The sequence below is a fragment of the Heterodontus francisci genome, chromosome 4 (assembly GCF_036365525.1).
Source record: "Heterodontus francisci isolate sHetFra1 chromosome 4, sHetFra1.hap1, whole genome shotgun sequence".
Lineage (NCBI taxonomy): Eukaryota > Metazoa > Chordata > Chondrichthyes > Heterodontiformes > Heterodontidae > Heterodontus > Heterodontus francisci.
Window position 1 is genome coordinate 48,143,239 of NC_090374.1, and position 13,344 is coordinate 48,156,582.

Below are 13,344 nucleotides of genomic sequence, written 5' to 3' on the forward strand. Positions count from 1 at the left end.
ATCAATGAAAGCAATGTAGAGGGGCATCTGTTGTTCGCGGCATTTCTCCTGTAGCTGACGAAGGGAGAACAGCATGTCAATGATCGATCTCTCTGCTCGAAAGCCACACTGTGCCTCAGGGTAGACACGCTTGGCCAATTTCTGGAGCCTGTTTAAAGTGACTCGAGCGAAGACTTTACCCAGTATGCTGAGTAGGGAGATTCCACGGCAGTTGTTGCAGTCACCGCGGTCAACTTTGTTCATATCGAGGGGGATGATATTGGCATCGCGCATGTCCTGTGGTACTGCTCCCTCGTCCCAGCATAGGCAAAGCAGTTCGTAGAGTGCTGAGAGTATAGCAGGCTTAGCACTCTTGATTATTTCAGGTAATGCCGTCCTTCCCAGGGGCTTTTCCGCTGGCTAGAGAATCATTGGCATCACTGAGTTCTGATTTTGTTGGCTGTACGTCCAGCTCATCCATGACTGGCAGAGACTGGACTGCATTGAGGGCGGTCTCAGTGACAACATTTTCCCTGGAATACAGTTCTAGGTAGTGCTCCAGCCAGCTTTCGTTGGTCAGTGATTGTGTCCCCTGATTTAGATTTGAGGGGGGCGATCTTCTTGATGGTTGGCCCAAAAGCTCTCTTAATGCCATCATACCTTCCTCTGATGTTTCCGGAGTCTGAGGCCAGCTGAATATGGCTGCATAGATGTTGCCAGTAGTCATTAGCGCAGCGCCTGGCTGTTCTTTGTGCAGTGCTTCTGGCTGCTTTGAGTGCTACGGATGTTAACTCTCTGGAGGCTTTCTTGTAGTTCAGCAGTGCAATGCGCTTAGCGGCTATGACTGGTTCCAGCTCTTCAAAGTGAGATTGAAACCAGTCTACATTCTGCTTCACGCGTTTGCCACTGGTGGTCATTGCTGACTCATAGATGGCGTCTCTGATGTGGGCCCACTTGGTCTCTGCATCTCCTGTGGGAGTGTTTTGAAGGGCTTTTTCAAGTGAATTTAGAAACTTATGTAACCGCTGTGGATAAGGAATTCTGCTCGTGTTGATGCACAGGTGGCCCTTCTGCTTGGAGTGATGCAGCTTCTTTGGTTTGAGTCTAACCTTGCTGCACACCAAGGAGTGGTCGGAAGCGGCATGTGATTTGAACGCTGTTTAAGGAGGCTCTCCTTGTGATGATGAGGTCCAGCTGGTGCCAACGACGTGATCTTGGGTGCCTCCAAAAACCTGGTGACAGGGTTTAGTGTGAAAGAACGAGTTGGTGATGCAGAGGTTATGATAGGTGCACAACTCAAGCAGTCTCTGTCCATTCTCACTCATCCTTCCAATGCCATAGCGTCCAAGGCAGGAGGGCCATGAGTCATGGTTGGCCCCAACCCTGGCATTAATGTCCCCCAGCAGGAACAGATGTTCGGTATTGGGGATGCTACTAATGATATTATGGAGTTCCTCGTAGAACTGGTCTTTAGCTTCAGGTGGGGAGCAGAGTGTTGGAGCATAGATGCTGAGTAGGTGTACTGGACCAGAGGCGGTGAGCAGTCGGATGGACAGTATGCGTTCTGAGCCATTTGAAGGTGGCTCTATCATGCTGAACAAAGAGTTTCTGATGGCGAAGCCCACTCCATGCTGTCTTGGTTCTTCAGGATCCCTACTCTGCCAGAAGAAGGTGTAGTCTTGCTCTCTTAGAGATCCGCTCGCAGGGAGGCATGTCTCCTAAAGTGGTGCAATGTCCACGTTGAGTCTATTGAGCTCGTTGTTAATGATGGCGGTCTTCCGAGAATTGTTGATTTGTGTAAGGTCTTCCGACAGGCCAGGACACACAGTTCTGAAGTTCCAGTTTGCAAAACGAAGGCTGGTACCTTTCCTTTTTTTTTCCCGGCGTCGATGGTGGGAACTGATGAAATGTTTTATTACCTCCCCGCCCCCCCCGCTTCCCCTTCCCAGCTCCCCACTCACACCCCCCTCCCCTGCTCCCTCTCGCACCCCTTCCTCCCACTGGCATCCACCTATCCCTGAGTAGGGGTCCTAACAACCCCGCTGCCTTGTGGGTGTCTCGGGAGTGTCCAAGGCTAAGGGAGTAAACCCTAACAGAAAATCTGGAGCGGAACCTCGTAGGTGGTCATGTATCACCCTTGGCATGTTTCCGGCAGTTCCTGCAGCCATACCGGTGCCAGACGTCGTGTCTGCACTCCTTTGGACCCCACCAGGAAGGCCGAGAGGGGGGTTTTGATGCTTGGGCAACTTACAATCTCCATACATCCGCCCAGGCATGCGCCATGGAGAGGTCACTCCATAGCCGCCTCACAGCGACCGAAACAACACGGAAGGCAGCAGTTACGGATTATAAGTCCAGCTCAATTGGTGTAGAGATTGGGCGCCACGGGTTGCCTTTGTCGGTGGGAGAGGTCATCGCATCTCACTGGACAGCTACCGCCCGCCTCAAACCGGGCAGCCCCCGGTCAATAAGGTTCTGTCCCGCCACAGTCCACCTGCTTCAATGGGTGCTTGGAGCTCAGGGTTATTGCCCGAAAAGCGGACTGCAACACTGTACCAAACAGCACGATAATCATAATATACATTCACATTTAAAATAGAAACTGCTTACGAAAATTAGTTCTGGTATAAATGCACCCTCATGCCATTTGTGGTGCTGTAGTGCCTCAATTTTGTGTTTGCAAGCTCCTTAACCTGTACTGCAGGATGCCCTATTCTCCAAACAACTCTAATTCTCAAATTGCCATCCCTTTTGCTATTCAACTGTATAATTTCATTAAATTCAAGTAAATAATACACAACTAAATTTTTAGAAAAATTACAGACTTAAAGATGAAGACTGAATTACATCTGTGTACCCTGGTCCCTGTGATCCCTTGACTTTCAACCATGTTTCACTTGAAGATTATTGTTGGTCTGTTTCACCGTGTGCAATGCCACAGGAGATTGACGAGTATTTACTTAATTGAGTGGATGAAGCTGTTGGAAGGTCACTTTGTAGGTAGTTTATTTGCAAAGTGTATATTACATTTTGTCCCTTAAAATGAAAAATCTTTTAAGGAAATATGCTTCTCTGAAATGTACATATAGGCATAGAGGTTACTTTTTTCACAAAGGAATGATGCAGGTGTAGGCTGGAGAAAAGCTGCATTCTACTGTGGTGGGTTGATCCAAATGTGGATATACTTGGGCAGCCTCGCACAATAATATATCTTGTTAATATTGTAGAGTATTTTAAAGCTAGAAAGAAATTGAATTCAAACTGTATATCGCAAGAAGGTAAAACCAAGTGAGAAAAATAGGCTTAGCAGTAAATGAGTGTTAATATTAATGGATAATTAGGGGAGACGGTAGTGTAGTTGTAATGTCATTGAACTAGTACCAGGCCAATGCCCTGGGAACATGGCTTCAGATCCCACCATGGCAGCTGGTGGAATTTAAATTCAATTAATAAATAAATTCAGTTAATCCATAAAAAATCTGGAATTGAAAGCTAGTCTTAGTAATGTTGCCATGAAACTATTATCGATTGTCATAAAAACCCATCTGGTTCACTAATGTTCTTGGAGAAGGAAATCTGCCATCCTTACCTGATCTGGTCTACATTTGACTCCAGACTCTCAGCAATGTGGCTGACTCTTAAAATGCCCTCTGAAATGGCCTAGCAAGCCACTCGGTTGTCAAGGGCAATTAGGGATGGGCAACAAATACTGGCGTTGCCAATGATGCTCACATCCTATGAAATAATTTTTAAAAATCAAATAGTAATGTGTTCTTGGTGGTTGGGTTAGATCACCTGTTGGTGTGGAGCATTTACATAGAATTTACAGCACAGAAAGGAGTCATTTAGTCCAACTGGTCCATGTTGGTGTTTAGACTTTAACCCTATCAACTTATTCTTCTATTCTTCACGTCTATTTCTATCATGTACTTATCTAGCTTCCCCTTAAATACAGCTATGCTATTCACCTCAACTACTCCATGTGGTAGAGAGTTCCACATTCTACCCACCCTCTGAGTAAAGAAGTTTCTTCTGAATTCCTTATTGGATTTACTAGTGACTTTCTTATATTTGTGGCCTCTAGCTTTGGGCACTTTCTCTTTTCTGCTGCGCCCTTACAATTGGAAATATCTTCCTTATGAAGGAGTTTGATAGGGTAGACATTTTTAAAGACTTGGATCACCCCACAGCCTTCATTTTTCCAGAGAAAAGAGCTCCAGCCTGCTCAGTCTTTCCTGAGTTAAAACCTCTCTGTTCTCATATGATCCTCGGAAATCTTTTTGGCATCTTCTCCAATGCCTATATATCCCTTTGGTAACCAAAGTGCTACACAAGTTTAACATAACCTTTCTGCTTTTCAATTCTTTTGCTGTAGAAATGAGACTCTGTTAGCATTTTTATGGCCTTGTTAACCTGCGTTCTGCTTTTAATGATTTGTGAATCTGAATCCCATTTAGACTCAGTATCAGCTTCTTTACATGTACAGTATGCAGCCTGTAATTACTTTCACTCAAGTATTTAGGTTGATTGAGATGTGTTAAATGGGAACCCTTAAAGGAACGATATCTGGTGTTCTAAACACGGCTTCCCCAAGACCGGATGGGACTAGCTTTTCAGTTACATTCTTGTGCTGTGAAGAGCATCCAACACAACTTGCATTTCTATCGCACCTTTAATCTAGTAAAACATCTCAAGGTGCTTCACAGCATTATCAAACAAAAGTTGACACCTAGCCACATGAGATATTAGCACAGATGACCAAAAGCTTGATCAAGTAGGTTATAAGGAGCTTGCTAAAGGAGGAGAGAAAAGTGGAGAGGCATAAAGGTTTAGGGAGGGAATTCCAGAGCTCGGGCGAACTAAAGGCACAGCCGCCAGTGATGGAGTGAATAAAATCAGAGTTTCACAAGAGGCCAGAATTGGAGGAGCAGAAATCTTCGGCTTAAAGGAGGTTACAGAAATGGGGAGGGGCGAGGCCCTGGAGGTATTTGAAAACAAGAATGTGAATTTTAAAATTGGGATATTGCTGGACCAAGAGCCAATGTAAGTCAGCAAGCATGGGTGATGGGTGAACTGAACTTGAGCGAGTTAGGATACGGCATCAGAGTAGTGGGAGAGATGCCAACTGCAATTGGAAACACACCACAGAAAATGTAATCATTTTGTCAGGGCTGCTTTTGAACTGCTACATATTGGTGTATCACCTTTCACAGATGGGATTATTTTAACCAACCAGTAATTGCAATCAAATAACATCTTTCTTCGTTCCTCCACCTCAAAAAACCCCTACAAAATAGAACACATTTTCTCCACTTTTCTGAAGGTGGAGTCCCATGCTGTAGTATGATTTTGTGCGTTTTGATGCTCTTTGATACACTGGTTTTTCAAATGTGAACCTTGATGGTGAGAATCAGCAGGCTCATTGACCATGGGAATGTTGTAGTCCAGCACATTCCACCTTTCCCAATATCTATGTACACTGCCAAGTTTTTTTTTCTTCTCCAGTGCTACTGCCACTGCCTTGCTGAGAACTGCTAACTTCATACAGGCCAGGAATTGAAGCTGGGTCCTTCGCAATCCAAGAATCGTCACAAATCTGTAAAAACACATTGATCTCTTGTGTCGCACATAGCGAGTCAAGACTAAGGATTTTTCAGGGTATGCAGGGTTAAAGGGCAGGAAGACAACTGAACCAAGGTGGGTGAAGGAAGAGGGGGAGTGCAGAGAATGTAAGGACAAGAGGGGACTGGAAATGGGAGCGGGCTATTTAGGGAGGAAGATGAGAAGGATGTGAGGATAGCAAGAAATATGCATTTATATTGTGCTTTTCATATCCTCAGACATCCCAAAGTGCTTCATAGCCAATTAAGTTCTCTTAAAATGTCAATGTTCTAATAAAGGTGAATTAGCAGCCAGTTTGTGCACAGTCCCACAAAGTGCAATGAGAATATTGACCAAATGATCTGTTTTAGCAGCGTTGTTTGAGGGATAAATATTGGCCCTAACATTGGCAAAACTGCCTTGATCTTCAGATACTGTCACAGAATCTTTTACACCCATCTAAGAAGGCATGCCGAACTTTGATTTAAGGTTTCTTCTAAAAGTGCTACACTAAAACTTCAATCTAGATGTGTCACGACCTTCTGACTGATGAGAGTACTATGACTGAGTCAAGGATGAAAGAGGAGAGGGGTGTGAGTAGGAAAGGAATGGGAAAGATGAGGACCAGGAAGGGCAAGGAAGAGAAGGAGAGGAAGGGATGAGGGATGGAAGGGGAGGAGAAGCAGTGGGCAATACAAGGTGCTTATGGATGTTCTTGTGATTTATTTGCCTTGCGTAGTTTCGTCAGTGGTGGGTTGTCTTTCAGGATTAATTCAACCAGTGGGCAGGGGGTGGGGTGGGGGGGGTGTCATCTGTGGAGAGGGGGAGCAGTAAGGATATTGTCTTGGGGAATGAGGATGACCTTTTAACATACTAATAGATTTTGTCATTCAAATGGATTAGCAGAGTGGAGGGTTGAATGCAATTTTTTTTTAACCAAAAATATACTTTATTCATAAAAATCTGTATATAAAAAAAAAACACATTACAACACAGTTCAAAACAGCACCAAGTTGACATTCCAAAAAGTGCAAAGGAAATCAGTTTTCTTCAATACAGGAGTGAGTTGCCTCACAACCCTTCCATTCCATTTTACATGCCATGTACATTTTACAGTAAACCCATATTTGATGTATACAGTCCGAGGGGTTTCCCATTGATCCAGCCCCTCAGTTCACTATGGCGTGCGGACCTTACACTGTGGTCTTTCCCCATTGAGCCTTTGCAGCGGCTGCCCCAAGCTTTAGTGCGTCCCTCAGCACATAGACCTGGACCTTGGAATGTGCCAGTCTGCAACACTCTGTCGTGAGCAACTCTTTGCGCTGGAAGACCAGCAAGTTTTGGGCAGACCAAAGAGCATCTTTCACCAAATTGATGGTCCTCCAGCTGCAGTTGATCATCCCGGTGTGCATCCCTGGGAATAGCCCGTAGAGCATAGATTCCTGTGTTACTGAGCTGCTTGGGATGAATCTCAACAAAAACCACTGCATCTCTTTCCACGCCTGCTTTGCAAAGACAGATTCCAGAAGGAGGTGGGCAACAGTCGCTTCCCCACCACAGCCACCTCCAGGGCGGCGTGTGTAGAGGGTGAGACTCAGGGCGTGCAGGAAGGATCTGATGGGGAGGGCCCTTCTCACCACCAGCCAAGCTATGTCTTGGTGCTTGTTTGAAAGTTCTGGTGATGAGGCATTCTGCCAAATGACTTTGGCAGTCTGCTCGGGGAATCATCCGACAGGATCCATCATCTCCTTTTCCAGTCGGGCCTTGAGGACATTCTGTGTAGACCACTGCCTGATGGATTGGTGGTCAAAGGTGTTTTTCCGCAGAAACTTTTCCACGAAGGATAGGTGGTATGGCAAGGTCCAACTGGATGGAGCACAATGTGACCCATCATTCGCAACACCGGGGACAGATAGAACCTCAGCACGTAGTGACACTTGGTCTTAGAGTCATAGAGTTATACAGCACAGAAACAGGCCCTTCGACCCATCTTGTCTGTGCCGGCCATCAAGCACCTAACTATTCTAATCCCATTTTCCAGCACTTGGCCCCTAGCCCTGTATGCTATGGCGTTTCAAGTGCTCGTCTAAATACTTCTTAAATGTTGTGAGGGTTCCTGCCTCTACCACCCCTTCAGGCAGTGGGTTCCAGATTCCAACCACCCTCTGGGTGAAATTTTTTTCCCTCAAATCCACTCTAAACCTCCTGCACCTTACCTTAAATCTATGCCCCCTGGTCATTGACCCCTTCGCTAAGGGAAAAAGTTTCTACCTATCAATGCCCCTCATAATTTTGTATACCTCAATCATATCTTCCCTCAGCCTTCTTTGCTCTAACAACCCTAGCCTTTTCAGTCTCTCTTCATAGCTGAAATGCTGCAGCCCAGGCAACATCCTGGTGAATCTCCTCTGCATCCTCTCCAGTGCAATCACATCCTTTCTATAGTGTGGTGCCCAGAACAGTACACAGTACTCCAGCTGTGGCCTAACTAGCATTTTATACAGCTCCATCATAACCTCCCTGCTCTTATATTCTATGCCTCGGCTAATAAAGGCAAGTATCCCATATGCTTTCCTAACCACCTTATCTACCTGTGCTGCTGCCTTCAGTGATCTATGGACAAGTACACCAAGGTCCCTCTGACCCTCTGTACTTCCTAGGATCCTACCATCCATTGTATATTGCCTTGCCTTGTTTGTCCTCGTTGCGTACTGGGGCTCTACGCACAGCTTGAGGCAGCCGCACATGAAGGTGGTCATCAGGATGAGGGTGACGTGGAGTATATTTTTCCCACCCTTATCCAAAAGTTTGAAGATCGTGTTGCTCCAGACCCGGTCCATTTTGGATCTCCAGATAAAGCGGAAAAAGGCTCGGGTGACCGCCACAGCGCAGGAATGGGGTATGGCCAGACCTGTACCACATACAGCAACAACGTGAGCGCCTCGCACCTGATGACCAGGTTCTTACCTACAATGGAGAGAGATTGCTGCTCCCACATGCTCAGTTTATGGTGTACCCTGGCTACTCGCTCCTTCCAGGTTTTGCCCCGGCCCTTCCGAACCATATCCCCAGCACCTTCAGGTAGTCTGAACTGACTGTGAAGGGGGCAAAGAATCGGTCAGCCCGGTTACCAGACGACATGGCCTTGCTCTTGCCGTGGTTAACTTTGGCTCCTGAGGCCAGTTTGAACTGGTTGCAGATGCTCATCAGTCTGCGAATGGACAGCAGATCCAAGCAGAAGACGGCGACGTCCTCTAAATGCAGGGAGGCTTTGACCTGAGTGCCTCCGCTGCCTGGGATTGTCACCCCTCTTATGCCCACATCCTTCCCAATGGACTCAGCAACAGGTTCGATACAGCCAACAAACAAGACAGGGGAGAGAGGACAGCCCTGTCTAACTCCAGATTGGATCGGGAAACTTCCTGATTCCCACCCATTATTGAGACTGCGCTACTGATTGTGTAGAGCAGTTGGATCCAATTGCTGATTCCTTCCCCAAACCCCATTTTGGAGAGCATGTCCATCATGTAGGTGTGCGATATCCTGTCAAAAGCCTTCTCCTAGTCCAAGCTGATGAGGCAGGTGTCCACCCTCCTGTCCTGCACATAGGCGATCGTATCCCTGAATAGCGCAAGACTATCAAAGATCTTCCTGGCGGGTACAGTACGGTTCTGGTCAGGGTGAATCACCAACTGCAGAGAAGACTTGATCCGACTGGCGATGACTTTGGACAGAATCTTATAGTCAACATTAAGCAGTGAGATGGCCGCCAATTTCTGATTTCCGCCATCTCCCCCTTCCGCTTGTAGATGAGGGTGATGATGCCTTTCCTCATGGATTCTGACATGCTGCCGGCCAGAAGCATACTCTCGTACGCTTCCAGCAGGTCTGGGCCGATCCAGTCCCACAGAGCCAAATAACAACTCAACCGGTAAGCCATCACTTCCAGGAGTTTTACTCGTCTCTAAGGACCTGACGGCATTTGTCAGCTTATCCAGAGTTAGCGGTTTGTCCAGTTTCTTCCGCATGCTGTCATCTAAGACCTCCGTGATAGAGGACTGGGAGGCCATGCTGTCCGTGGGTTTCACGTCGTACAGCCCAGCATAAAAGGATTTGCTGATCCTTAGTATGTCGAACTGCAAAGACATTACCGAGCCACCTTCTTCCTTCAGGCTGCTGATCACAGAACTTTCTCTGTGTACCTTATGGAAAAAGAAACGCGAGCACATCTCATCCTGCTCAATGGAGCTGACTTTGGACCGGAAGGTGATCTTGGAGGCCTCCGTGGCAAAGAGTGAGGCCTGCTGGCTCTTTGCCTCTTGGAGATCCTCCTTGACCTCGACCCCTATTGACTCCAGCCGGAGCAGATTTTGCATTCTTTTCTGGAGTCGGGACATTTCCCTCTGTTTCTCTCTCATCCTCCAAACACCTTTGGAGATAAAGTACCTCGTGATCTCCTTGATCGCTTCCCACCAGTGGACTGGAGACAGAGAGGGGTTTCATGGTTCTCCAACCTTTGTAGTCCCTTTTGAGTTGCTCAGTGTTCTCTAGGGTTAGAAGTGTAGCATTGAGCTTCCATGTCCCCCTGCCATCCCACTGCTCGTTCTGTAAGTGATATTCGGCCAGTAAGAGGCAGTGGTCAGAGAAGAACAGCGGCTTGACGTCAGTGGATCTGACCATGGCAGCATGGGACACAAACAGGAAGTCAATCCTGGAATGAGCAGACCCGCCCAATCTTGACCAGGTGTATCTACACTACGCTCCATCTGCAGGTTTGCTGAAGACGTTGTGCAGCTTGGCATCTTTTACTGTTGCCATTTGGAATCTGGACGTAGCGTCCAGTTTGCTGTCGTCACTGCCGGATCATCCAGCCGCATCAATGATGCAGTTGAAGCAATGCAATTCTTTTTAACCTTGCAGGAGGGTTACTTACTTTCTCTTGGGTGGTCCTATCATGTAATGTCCTGCTCTTGGCAACAGTAATGCAGTACCTTTTTGAATGTTGTGACCACACACTTTTTTTTTTACATACATGCACACACCAAATTCTCATTCACTTAGTTATATATTAGTCAAAGAAATGTTTTGGAAATCAAATGGTTAAATACTCCAGTCCTAAACCCCTATCTTTTAGTTTCTCTGGCATCATTATGTTTCAGAGCTCATCTTCACCATGAAACTTGCCTTCTGCTCCTTCTTAGTAAATTGCTCAGCACCCAAATTCCCTTCCTGGTCCCATGATAGCTGACAGTAAATGGTTCTCTCTCCTCAGTTACTGTACCCCTCCTTTTCAAGACTGCTCCCTCAAAAAAACACTATCAGTTCCACCGTCGTTGCAAATGCCAATCTCCCTTTCCTCTTTGAATGTGTTGCTACCTCCTAGATTCATGCCCATCCCTGCCACAACTAGCTCTTTGAATACCTCCAATCTGGTTTCTCTATCCCACAGCACTGAAACAGCCTTAACTGAAGTCAAACAGCATTTTCAGTGACCATGATGCATTCTCCCTCCTCGACCTCTCTGCAGCCTTCACAGTCAGCAGCAGCCTCCTCCAACACATCTCTGTTGCCAGCTCAGTAGGGTTCCTCTTGCTTTATTCCACTCTTACCTATCCATTCACAGCTAGAGCATCTTTAACAACGGCTTCTCTCTCTCCCTCTCCATTCTAGCATTGCCAACTCTGCCCACAAGGATGAACCAGATTGTTCACAACCTATTTAATCCCAAACTGAGCTTTTGATTCTATATCCTCTCCATCACAAAGACTACAAGCTTACAGCTTTGTACCATTGCTGGCATCTGTTGCTATCTCAGGCTATCTGCCGCTGAAAGGCTCATTTGTACTTTTGACACCTTGAGGCTTGCTTATTCCAGTGCTGCCATGGCTGTCTTCCCATGGTCTACTACCTGTAAGCTTCAGCTGTATCCTAACCTGTGCTAGTTCACTGATTGTCCTGTTTTTGCTGATCTACATTGGCTCCTGGTCCCTCAATATCTCAAATTTAACATCTTCTCCTGGTCTTTAAAGCTCTCTGAGGCCTTGTCCTTTTCTATTTCTATAACCACCTCTAGCCCTCTACACGCAAGCTTGTGTGTTGGAATTACCTCCCGAAACGCCTCTGTGTCTCCACTTTCTTCCTTTATGACCCATCTCTTTGACAAAGCTTTTGGTTATCCCTCCTAATGCTGCTGCCTTTGGTGCAATAATCGTTTTTCTCGTGCTTCTGTGCACCACCATGGGATGTTTTTCTGCATTAAAGGCATATATAACTGCAAGTTGTTATGTATTGTGCGACTGCTATCCCATTCCTCCCCAGGTTATGGGTGATTTCTAGCCTTCATTAAAAAACAGTTTCAGTCCATGATAGAATATTCTATAGATACTGAAATTGAATTTATTGAGCAGCAGTTCACTTTCTAAACCATTTATAATTCAGAAAAAATCCTAGGTGCAGATCTACCAATATGTGTGTGACCTTGTGCAAGACCTGCAGTCATAGTGCAAAGTAAAATGAAACACTGCTTCATCTTCCCTCCGCTGTTTGGTCATTGAAAGTACTGTGCATGGTTTTCCTGCAATTTTGCACATTTGAGTTAGTGCCAGATGCAGCGGATGCTCTTAATAAAATGACAACAGTAATTTAGTTTTGTCATTTGAACTGGCACTAGCTACATGGCTCAAAAATACAGTATTAAAGCAGTTGAGTGTGTGTCGCGTCTAATTCTTTTTTCCATTTTCCAGAGAGCTGCGTTTCCATTAACTTTGGGAAAACGCACTGGCAGATTCATTTAAAATAAGCTCAGCTCCACCCTTCGTATAAGTGACTTAGCATACAAAATACAAATTAAGACTATGGGATTGCTTTTTATTAGCTTGTCATTTATTTATTTTTTTGCACTCCTGAGACAGCATGACTAAACACAAGCATAACTGTAAGACAAGTGATCTCAAAGAAGCTTAAAATTCTTGCTGCAGCATATGCTAACTATTACAAGATGCTTTGATGGAAGGATATTAAAATTACTGGTAATTGACATAAAATATGACAAAGTGTTTTAAGCTTTCTGAGCAAAGCAACACACATTACAGAGGAGCGGCCCCATAATGTAACTGATTAATGAAGGATTGCTCAGGCACATGCAGCTGATGTTATGAAAAATGAATTCTTTGTTGTCTTGCCGACAACCAGGCAACAGCAGCCGGAAGAAACTATTAATAGGAATCATTATCAATAGCAATATTTTCAAACTCTATTATGGCAATCAGGCAGGAATTTATTCAATAGATTTAGTTCATTTGGTGGTAATTGACAAATAATCAAAATTTATCAATGTACTTGCACACATTTCACTAACAATCAAGCAAAAGTGGTCCATTTACCACCTGACTTGATCCAAATTAGGACTAAATTGATGATCAATTAATCTTAGAAGGGGCAGCGTTGTATTTTGTAGAGGAGCAGCAGCAAAAGTGGCAAATAAATGGAGTAAAGACAGGAGATTAGTGGAATGAGCAGAAAGGAGCTGAACGCGCCACAGATCGCAGCTAATGAGCGTGCAGCTGGATTACAAATGGCTGGATTTATGGCGTCTGTATAAAAACGAGAAGCTGAAGAAAAGAGCGACTAGTTTTTTTCCACGTCAATCATATAAGTAAACAATTTTAGGTGTATTGTGTAATAGTGCTTGTATAGAATTTTTTTTCCTACAGAGAAAAAAACTTCATGCAATGTGTTTGGTGTGTTATGTTGATGTAGGGGAGA

The 13,344-nt window shown here is 45.4% G+C and overlaps 1 protein-coding gene across 1 annotated transcript in view; it reads left to right on the top strand.

The window, feature by feature from the left end:
• tbca (tubulin cofactor a) overlaps positions 1 to 13,344 on the top strand; it is a 95,259-nt gene that overhangs the window by 21,077 nt on the left and 60,838 nt on the right. The window lies entirely within an intron of this gene.